General features: G+C 28.1%; 1 protein-coding gene across 1 annotated transcript in view; it reads left to right on the top strand.

Moving 5' to 3' along the window:
* Positions 1-11,353, top strand: part of LOC107450792 (uncharacterized) — a 98,415-nt gene that overhangs the window by 34,676 nt on the left and 52,386 nt on the right. The gene's annotated exons all lie outside the window — the stretch shown is intronic.

Here is an 11,353-nt window from a genome sequence, read left to right as displayed (position 1 = left end):
ACACAGAAAAATGCACTGCCTGAAAAAATAAAACAGGTGTTTAGAGAACTACAAGAAATGTCACAGCCACCCTTTCCTTCAATAAGCAATAAAACACTCTTCCCACCTTTCCTTCTCACTGTTAACTGATAAAGACGATTCTCCCTCAACATAACACACATAGTCATTTGATACCCAAAAATAGCCGCCTTAGTTTAGGATACGGGAAAATGGTTAGCATTTTTAACTTATCTTTATCGTATTTATGGCCCTGGGCTCTTTTGTCCTCTTTTTTAAAATGTCAAATATCAACAGACCCCTACCTATTCATAAATTGTCTCAAACAGGCAATTATCTAGAATTTCTAGGGGGGATTTCAGTAGGGGGAGATTCTTGTAGACATTTTCCATTTTTTGGGGGGTTTTTTTGGTGGTTTTGTTAAGAAAATTTCTCTGAAATAGAATCATTCTAAATCTTCTCTTACGTATAAGCGCTCACAGTGTTATTCCATCATTATTTAAACTAGACATTTCCAGTCAGTTCGAAATTTTGATAAATATAAGTAGTAATTCTGTTTACTTTTATATTTTGTTTCATTAATTGTTTTAACTTAAATTATTAGTTGTTATTTTTTTAAATAAAGTTTATTTAAAGTTTTTGTAATAATGTTTATCGTTGGATAATAAGAAGTCATTAAATAAATTCTGGGGAGGTAAGCAAATGTTTGTATTAAATCACTTACTAATACATTTATTATTATATGTTTGCAAGAATTGTTTTATAGTTTGTATATTAAATTTATTTATACAGTACATCATTTCATGGTTTTACTGTTCATTGCGCATGAATTTATTTTGAACGCACGGAGCTACTTTTTATTTATATTTGTAAAATCAATGTAACTTTTTAATTTTTAAAATTATAAATCGAAACTTAGAATTTTAATGACCTTTCTATAACTTTGTTTTCATTCAGAAATTTAATGTCACGTTTATGTTTATAAGGACATTTATAAAATTAATAAAAAATTTTAATTAAAAAAAATTATATAAACATTGATTATTTATGTTCAAATATAAATAATTATCACTAACTTGCATTTTAATTAATTAAAACAATGAAGAATTACTTTAAATGCAAAAGTTTCCTAAAAAAATTCATATAATTTTATTACGGTAAAAAAAACTAATAAAAATATTTTTTTTAAGAATGGGACAAATTGTTAAACTCAATTTATTGTATGAGTGTTTAATGATTACTTCATGTAATTTTATTTATTTTGTTTTTATCAAAATAATATGGGATTTTTAAAGTAATTATTTTGTGCTAATCAACATTTTCATAATTTGATATTTTCAACAAATATTTCTGAATTAAAAGTATTAATTTTTGAAATTTTAATACTGAAACTATAAATACTGCCGATAGAGGAAGGAAAATAAGAGTTCTATGTGTTGTCTTTTTTATTTTTTCGTGTACATTTATATGAAGTTTTTACGGTTACCAAAATAAATCATGCGATCCAAGAAAACCAAAAATATCTCATCTTGTCTGTTTCGTTGCTTAAAAATAATAAGAAGATAAATACATGAAATAAAATGGGCATAAAAATTATTCCCATCACAATTATTATAATTTATCATTTCTTCAAAATATGAATACTATAGTTCTGTCAATTAACTGAATAAAATTTTATTTTCCTTTTTAAAGACGACAATTTCGATTTTTAAAACGTTTTGAACCGGAACAAGATGAGAAAATGGCTAAATTTAAAAGTGCTTTAATATTCTTGAATTTCTCAAATTTTTTCTTCCTCTTCTTCTTCTTCTTTTTTTTTTTGTTTTTTTTTTTTTTTTTTTTTTTTTTTTTTTTTTTGCAATTTAGAGTTTTATAAATATATTTATTTTAATCATGATAATCTCTACTGAAACCAATATTAAAGATAGTTTCTCCAGTATTATTGTTAGTGTTGCATCTTTCATCTCAGAAATCCAGATCAATTCAAATTCATAGTAAAAAAAATTTTTTTTCGTTTAGCAAAACGTATTATGACTTTTTCCTTACATTTTTTTAAAAAAAATTCCACTACAATTTAAAATGTTAAAATATGCCCCCAAAAATTTATCTCATTCATGATTGTTTAATCACGTAGGATTGCATGACATAATATTATGCATTTATAAATTTCATGTCATTCTCGTCAAAAACTTTAACAGACAAATGTTCTTTTCAAAATAAAACTATATTTTTAAGACACTGTGCATATTGGATTTAAGTAACTTTACTTTTACCTCAATGTATTATTTAAAGAAATTATGCTTATTTTTCAATTGAGACTTTTGAAAAAGGGACATGCGTGCTACATAAAAATGATATGTGATACATGATTACTTCATATATTTTTAATACTTTATATGTTTTAATTTTTACATATTTTTAATTATTTAATATATAGTATTGTAATAAATAATGTATCAATCAACAGTCTCTCAGGGGCTAAATCTTTTAATTAGTTAAAAATATCAAAAAAATTTAAAGTATTATCAATTTGTAAAGTTTTAGTCGTTTCGATGATACAATTCATTTTTTAATCATCGAATAAATTTGCAGTATTTCATACATTATATAGTTATCAAACACAGAATACAAAAATATGAAAGGTTCAAAAGTTGAAAATAAAATTGATGAAATTTTGTTTTTAAATAATGCTTTTTTTAAAAAAATGTATTAGAAAAAGAAGAAATAATCATTCAATAAAAAAATGGAAAGTAAAAATAGAAATTATCAATAAAGAAAATATTTATTTGTCAAAATGTTGTTATCATGCACTATTCTGCAGTTTTTCCTATTTAGCAAAAATTTTACTTACTGAACTCTGTTCTTTTTTTTATTTTTAGTATGCCACTATAATTGAAATAAATAGTATTTTTATTAAAAAAATATTTAGCTATTTTAGACTAACAAGCCTAGCTCTCAAGGCAGTTTTTGAGGACAAATATATTTCCTCGCCTGAAGTAAATTACAAACTTACAACTCACCACAACTCAATTTTTGATTTATATTAATGTAATAATTGTATTTACTGCTTATTCTACTGATTCCCATTTTAAATCACACCTTCACATTGCACAGTTGCATCTGCATCATCCGGAAAAAGTCCCCAGTTTAAATTTTTTATTCATTTACAAGCCGAATACCAGTTCAGCGCATGGGGTAGAAAATAGGAAAGTAAATAATCAATAAATCGATGTTAATCAACATGCACAAGTATGTACCAAAGCAATTAATAAAGTTAAAATAATTCAAAAAAAATATTTATTATTATTTGTTGCTCTTTCCAAGAAATTTCCGTTAGATCAATGTGCTAACCTAATGTTTGAACAAAATTCAATTTTTGTATGATTTTAATTTTTGCATAATTATAATTTGAATAAAAACTTAAAGACCAGTGAAAACAAATATAAAAATAAAAATAAAAGGGATTTAAATATTATTTTATAATTAATTTTAAATTTGTTAAGAGGTAACGCAACAAACAGGATTTCTAATTTTGTAATTATCTGAAAAAAGTGGTACGGCACAAAATTAGGGTTTCAATTGAAGTCAACATAAAAAAAATAATATTTAAAAAATATAAAAATTGAGAAGCCTGTGTAAGAGTCTTTTTTTTTCCGAATTACTTCTACTATTCTAGTTTTCATAGAAGAAACTAGTTTTTAACAAAGTTAGGTATATGTTTTATATTATTGTAATCTCGTCTTTTATCACACGAGGACATAGTTTCTTCTTTCCGCATCCTTTTTTACCATTATTGTCTTTCAATTTTAAGAACTTACTGACTAGAGTCTTTGATCTTGAACTACCTATCATTATCATCGCAATAGCGCGAATATTTATTAATATTGAAGACAATTGAGAATATTGAAAAAAAAGCTTCTATCGGTTCTTTTCATGATCAGTTAATCTCTTTACCTTTGCCACCAAAACTTCTAAAAAGCGCAATAAAAAATACATAGCAAAAATTCATGGCAAATTTGCAAATAGAAGTGTTTTTCAATCTTCGTAGTAGCCATAGTATTTTTTAATTATATTTATTTCTAAAAATTACTGGTAGCCTTTAAGTTTTTACTCAGGCTAAAATACTAATTTTGATCTTAACAATTTTTTCTACATAATTTTACATAATTGCAAATCTTGTGTGTAGCGTTATTTTTTAATAATATTCCTTAAGAATTAAATAAAAGGGATTTAAATTGTATTTTTCGATTTCTCAAACGCTTGCTCTAGTCTGAAAATTTTTACTCAGACAGTACTTTATGTTGTATTTCATTATAGATTGTTTGATTTGTAATTTTCTGCGCATTTAATAGTATTTTTTCACAGAATTGTACACATGATGCTCCGTAAAGACAACTCCTTCGATAAATTTCTAGAATTCTTGGTACAAATGAAGTAAAAAAAAAAAAAGGATCACAAATTGATATTTCAGGGGGGGGGGAAGAAAATCAAAACATGACCAAAAATTTATGTTAAGTTGCCGAAAAAACATAGAGGAATTGAAAGACACTTATTTGAGACACTTCAAACTTACTTCGGCAATCAAACTGGTTTGAAAGTTTCAATTCCGTTTATCTTAATAGTGATTCTTACGATTTTCTTGTCGTTTTTTCCCGCTTTTAAATGGTAGTTTGCTATTCAAAATTTGTATAGTTTTTTAAACTTAATTCTTAAAGATGATTCTAAAATTGTATATGAGGAAGTAGATTACGGACCACTCTGCATTATAGAATCAAGATGTTTCTTGATTCTATGATGCAGAGTTTATTCATTCATTAGAGTTGTATTTCTTATTATATACACATATATAATAAGGGCAAGGGTGATATTTTACTTTTTTTCTCAAGAAACGTGAAAATAACAGTCTTAAGTTTGGTCCCCCCCAATAAATTTTATCTGACGACGCCAATGTCTATATATATCGAATATTGAAATTAGATTTTAAGATGTATATAAAATGTATACTATGTAATATGAATGCAAGCTAGTTTTTTAATAAGGAAAGAATTACAGGTTCCTTAGTCCTTAGAGTCTTGTATAAATATAAATGTTATAAAAGTTGAGCACAAAAGATGTGTAAATTCACAATGTGAACCGGATGTTCGTAGACGGTGAAAAATATGTTAAAAAGAGTACCCATTAAAACTAATTTAATTTTAAAATCAAATGTAAGAAATAAGTAGCAATAAAATAAAATTTTCAATTGAATTGGGTTAAGCGCAAGTAAACTATATTTTGTACATCTTATAACGAAATTTGTAAAAATTATAATTAGGAAATAAGAAAAGTACTGAAAATTTCAAATTAAAAATAAATGACAAATTTAAGAAAGATATTTTTACTAATTGAATTTAAAAATATGTTTAATAACTAATAAAGAAAATCCTTAATGATAATGATTTAAGTTTGAGCCAATCAAAATTATTATTGAAATAATAATATTATTTCTGTCACTAAAAATAAATTTAATAGTTGTGCTTAATTTTTACTAGTAGCCCGTGTGTACATCGGATTGAAATAAATAATTAATTAAGGTATTTCCATTGTCCATGAAACTTCTTAAAAAAAAATTGGTCATTCTTCATAAACGAGTGGGAAAAATATTGTTGTTCCTGTTATTTCATTATAAGCACAAGACTACTGAGAAACGTGGTCCAATTTAACTTGATTTTGCTTTCTGTGTGTAACAAACAATCCCGCGGAAAAACAACAAAAGCGTTATATTGCCAGCATTCGATTTCATGAATTCGAAGGCTCCGGAAAAGGACCACCGTGATTGTCACCAACATATGGGTTGAAATACAAAGCTAAATTTTCTGAGAACTACTTTAAGGACAAGATAAGTGTAACCAATTGATTTACTACAGTCAGAGAACATCCTTTCATCTCAGATATCTTAAAGCATCCTATAGGCGACTCATTCCCCCTTCCTTTTTTTAGAGAAAAGATCCATATCTCAGAAAATACAAAATTCAATTCATTCCCTTTCGAGGGGGGGCTCAACAATTGAGCGAAATCATGCATTTCGTCAGGCCTCGAGAACTTTTGAAACGAATCGAAAAGTTTTTGCACCTAATAATAAAATCCATTTACCTAAAACTAATTCCCTGTCAAAAATAGTTTTTTTTTAAATAATTTATTATTAATAGTCGAAAAAATTTTGAGTTTAAAAATATACAAATTTTTATATAATTTTAAAGAATATCAACAATTTAAATGGTAAAATACAAAATTTGAAAAATCTGTTGAATAGTTCTGGAGAAATTAAATGTTAAATATATAACTTTTTTTAAAATTGAATAATTCAGTTGTATTTGACTGATTTCGTACACATTACATTTTGTATTCTGTCATTAAAAATAACATTTGTTAAATTTTTAATTTAAAGTTTTTTACGACAATTCTCTTAATAAATAAAATAATTAATACTTCAAGGAACTATTTTTAGGTAAATGAATTTTATTATTGCGTGCTAAAATTTTTTAGTTCGTTTAAAAAATTCTCGAGATATGGCTATTTATTTCGAGAGTCAAGAATTCGAACAGATTGAAAAAAAATGTATGCGTTTTTTTAGAAAAAGTACGTGTCTGTTTTTCTAATTTAAAGTATTTTGAGTCTTAGTATATAAAAGTTCAAAGTTTCGATCATAAGTTATTCATTGCGTTTGCTTTTTTGTACATTGTACTTATACACATACAAAAGTTACTTTTTTTATATTAACTGAAAAGTTTTCAATTGATTATATTATTTTAATTTTTTTGTTTTAATTTGAATAAATATTTTCCTTTAAAAAAGTTTTGATTTTATATTTTGAATTAACACGTGACTTAATAGTGGATATATTTTTAATTGTTAGAGGGGGGCACCAAAATATTTTCAGTGCTTAGGGCCTCAAGAGATCTTAATCCGGCCCTGGAAACATAGTAAAAAAATTTAATTTAAGTTATAAATATATTAGTTATTTTACAAGTATTCTTTATGAGATATATATTATTATAAGATTCTTTACTTTGTTGTAAAAAGTAGTGTTAATCACACACTCTTACTCTTTTCTTAACACTCTTAATTTTTATTTTATTGATTATATTTATTTTTATTTTATTGATTACATTTATTTTTCTCTGCAACCTCTTCCTATGTGAAAGAGCAGCTGAAGATTTTCTGTCAATTGATATTCTTTTATTATTGTGTGAATTCTGAAAAAAAGGAAACTAAGTATGTAATGACATAACCAACAATACAGAATAACAAACGGAATATATTTTTTTCCAGTAGTAAAGTACATACAAGCCCTTAGGTAATTAGTTCCTTTTAAGTGCAAGAGGGACAGTAATTACAAAACCATAATTTTTGCCGAACCGATGAAAAAGTATTTAATTTTTTTAATTAAACTTCCCATATTTTATAAAAGTAAGTTATTAAATTTTGTACAAATTACCATTTTTTTCCCTTGTTTGCAATTTCTTAGAAGAAAATGAGGTAATTACATTCAATAAAATCACCCTTAGATTTTTTAAGATGAAATTAAGCTTATTGACACTATAAGGAAGGGTACGGCAATTAAACTCAGCTGTTCTGTAAAAAAGAATGCCTTTTGCAAAGAGGAAGTTATATTTTATTCAACTAGAGCCATCTATAGTGTTTTTTTGGCACTTTTTGTACTTGAGACAGTAATTACAGAGATGCCAACTTCTCCGGACACTCCAAAATAATTTTAAAAAACGGTAAATAACTACAAAGTAAATTTTGCAATTGTTTGACTATTTTTGCTTGCTTTCTAAAAGGTATAGCATGAAATAAGTACTATAAAGTGGTGAATAATATAAGCCNCCATCTATAGTGTTTTTTTGGCACTTTTTGTACTTGAGACAGTAATTACAGAGATGCCAACTTCTCCGGACACTCCAAAATAATTTTAAAAAAACGGTAAATAACTACAAAGTAAATTTAGCAATTGTTTGACTATTTTTGCTTTCTAAAAGGTATAGCATGAAATAAGTACTATAAAGTGGTGAATAATACAAGCGTACGAATTATTTAGAAATAGTGGTGGATAAAAATCTGCTAAATTGAATTTATTAAACGAAGAATGACAATTGATAAACTACTACTTTAAAATATATATTTACTGTCCAGAGCAAGGTAGCATCTCTGTAATTACACAAAAGTTGGGGATGTATACAAAATAATGTGTAGAGCAAAATACACAGATAATTTTAAGAATATTGATTATATATGTTTAAGTAGACAGTCATACTATATCAGAATGTGTATGCATTTATTTTTGTAACACTCTCATAATATTGTACATTTTTTCAAAAGCTCAGAAATGTGTATTGAAGACAAGAGACAGTTGTGACATTTTACCTTATGTTTTATTTTTAAAAAATACAATTTAAATGCCAAAATGTGTCTGATGCATTTTTTGTTCGTAGCTCTTGTGAGCATTTTGAACAAGGAGAAAAAAAATAGAGGAATATTGCTTAAGGACGCTAAAAGAACGAAATGAAAAATAACCCAATGCTATTTTATATCATTTTTACTCTCACAAAATTTTTAATTTAAATAAAAAAATTTATTTAAAAAGTTGACACTTTATTTTTTTTAACCTTTTTCACGATAATTCTATTGTGATATCAATGTCATTTAAACTAATGTATGATAATTATTTTCTTAATGAAACATTTATATAATGCATAGTAAAAAAAATATGCCACCAAGTGTTGTTGTTAAACAATAAATGCTAATAAATTTTGCAGAAAAACATTGTCAATTAAGCTATTTATGCTCAATTAATAATAATTGTATAATAATTATGCTCAATTAATAATAATTGTACATTGTAATTTTTTATTTAAAATATACACTGGTTATCTCTCTCATAAATTAAGGAAAAAATCACAAAAGTGAGAATAACTCAATCAAAACCTTTCATGCAGAATTTAATAAAACTGACACACAGTAAAGTGCACACATTAATGTATAAAATAACATTAAAAGTGTTAATCAGACAATTAAGGTGTTATAGAAATTAGTATCTGTATGAAATGGACCAATGTGTAAGTTTGGTATAAGAAAAGTGATCTCAATATGAAGCATTATCATTTCTTACAGCAATGTTTGATGCTTTCAATTGTGCAGTACACCTGTTTCACAGGAAGTGAGAGCCATTGTTCTTGGAGCAGTGGCAAGGGACTGAAGAGAAGGATTCAGAACAGCTACGTCTTCCTAAATATGTTCGATAGAACTTATATCTCCGGAGATCAAGCTGGCCAAATCACTCTCTATCATACACGATAACCTGCTGAAGATAATCATACACGAAACGATATGTGGTGTGGCTCTTTCGTGATGTAGCACGATATCATCGCTTTTTACACCAGCATACATATAAGCATACAAACAAACATATAAACATCAAGGGTGTCATCTCTTTTGACGTGACCATTCACGGTTCCGCATGAGAAGAAATCGGCGTTTCTGTATTTAAATTAAGAGGTACCATCCCTAACAAGACACTGCCCGAACAAGACATAGATGCTTGATGGATGATAATAGGAACTCATCTGAAAGGAGATTAACCCTTCACTGATAGATCATACAGTGGGCATGGACAAGTTACTGCTATACCTGTCTCAAATATTCCTTCCTAAGCACGTGAATACGTAGGAACATTATTAACGTTGCATTAAGGCTGCTAAATGGGTCATTGGCGACGATCTAGGAAAATCCCTGAGGATGATCCGAAGACATGCCATCACAATTTTGATCCTCTGCTGAGGGGATGGCTCCTCTACTTTGGTAGCCGACGACTTGTGCGTAAAATCTANTCACGATAATTCTATTGTGATATCAATGTCATTTAAACTAATGTATGATAATTATTTTCTTAATGAAACATTTATATAATGCATAGTAAAAAAAAAGATGCCACCAAGTGTTGTTGTTAAACAATAAATGCTAATAAATTTTACAGAAAAACATTGTCCATTAAGCTATTTATGCTTAATTAATAATAATTGAATAATTTTTTTTTTTTAAATATACACTGGTTATCTCTCTCATAAATTAAGGAAAAAATCACAAAAGTGAGAATAACTCAATCAAAACCTTTCATGCAGAATTTAATAAAACTGACACACAGTAAAGTGCACACATTAATGTATAAAATAACATTAAAAGTGTTAATCAGACAATTAAGGTGTTATAGAAATTAGTATCTGTATGAAATGGACCAATGTGTAAGTTTGGTATAAGAAAAGTGATCTCAATATGAAGCATTATCATTTCTTACAGCAATGTTTGATGCTTTCAATTGTGCAGTACACCTGTTTCACAGGAAGTGAGAGCCATTGTTCTTGGAGCAGTGGCAAGGGACTGAAGAGAAGGATTCAGAACAGCTACGTCTTCCTAAATATGTTCGATAGAACTTATATCTCCGGAGATCAAGCTGGCCAAATCACTCTCTATCATACACGATAACCTGCTGAAGATAATCATACACGAAACGATATGTGGTGTGGCTCTTTCGTGATGTAGCACGATATCATCGCTTTTTACACCAGCATACATATAAGCATACAAACAAACATATAAACATCAAGGGTGTCATCTCTTTTGACGTGATCATTCACGGTTCCGCATGAGAAAAATCGGCGTCTCTGTACTTAAACTAAGAGGTACCATCCCTAACAAGACACTGCTTGAACAAGACATAGATGCTTGATGGATGATAATAGGAACTCATCTGAAAGGAGATTAGCCCTTCACTGATAGATCATACAGTGGGCATGGACAACTAACTGCTATACCTGTCTCAAATATTCCTTCCTAAGCACGTGAATACGTAGGAACTTTATTAACGTTGCATTAAGGCTGCTAAATGGGTCATTGGCGACGATCTAGGAAAATCCCTGAGGATGATCCGAAGACATGCCATCACAATTTTGATCCTCTGCTGAGGGGATGGCTCCTCTACTTTGGTAGCCGACGACTTGTGCGTAAAATCTAGTACTTTACGGGAGGACACAGTCTGAGAAGGGCCGATACCGTGCACCCTCGGTTACTACGCACGGAGGCTGATCAAAGTGAACATTCATTTACTTTCTGATCGCAACCTGCGATGCTTGACTTCAGTATTCCATTGGAACCCTTTTCGCGTTTTTACGATCAGTCTACTGCGGGCGGCATGACAAGACACATTTTCCAAAATAGAAATACCGCAATGGACTAATCGTAAAGATAAGGTTCCCAGTTGAACACCGAAGTTAAGCATCACTGGCTGTGGTCAGTAAGCTGGTAGGTTAGCACTTTGATC

This window comes from Parasteatoda tepidariorum, chromosome 9, assembly GCF_043381705.1.
Source record: "Parasteatoda tepidariorum isolate YZ-2023 chromosome 9, CAS_Ptep_4.0, whole genome shotgun sequence".
Taxonomy (NCBI): Eukaryota; Metazoa; Arthropoda; class Arachnida; order Araneae; family Theridiidae; genus Parasteatoda; species Parasteatoda tepidariorum.
Note: the sequence above shows the minus strand (reverse complement) of the source record. Positions and strands in the feature narration are given on the sequence as shown.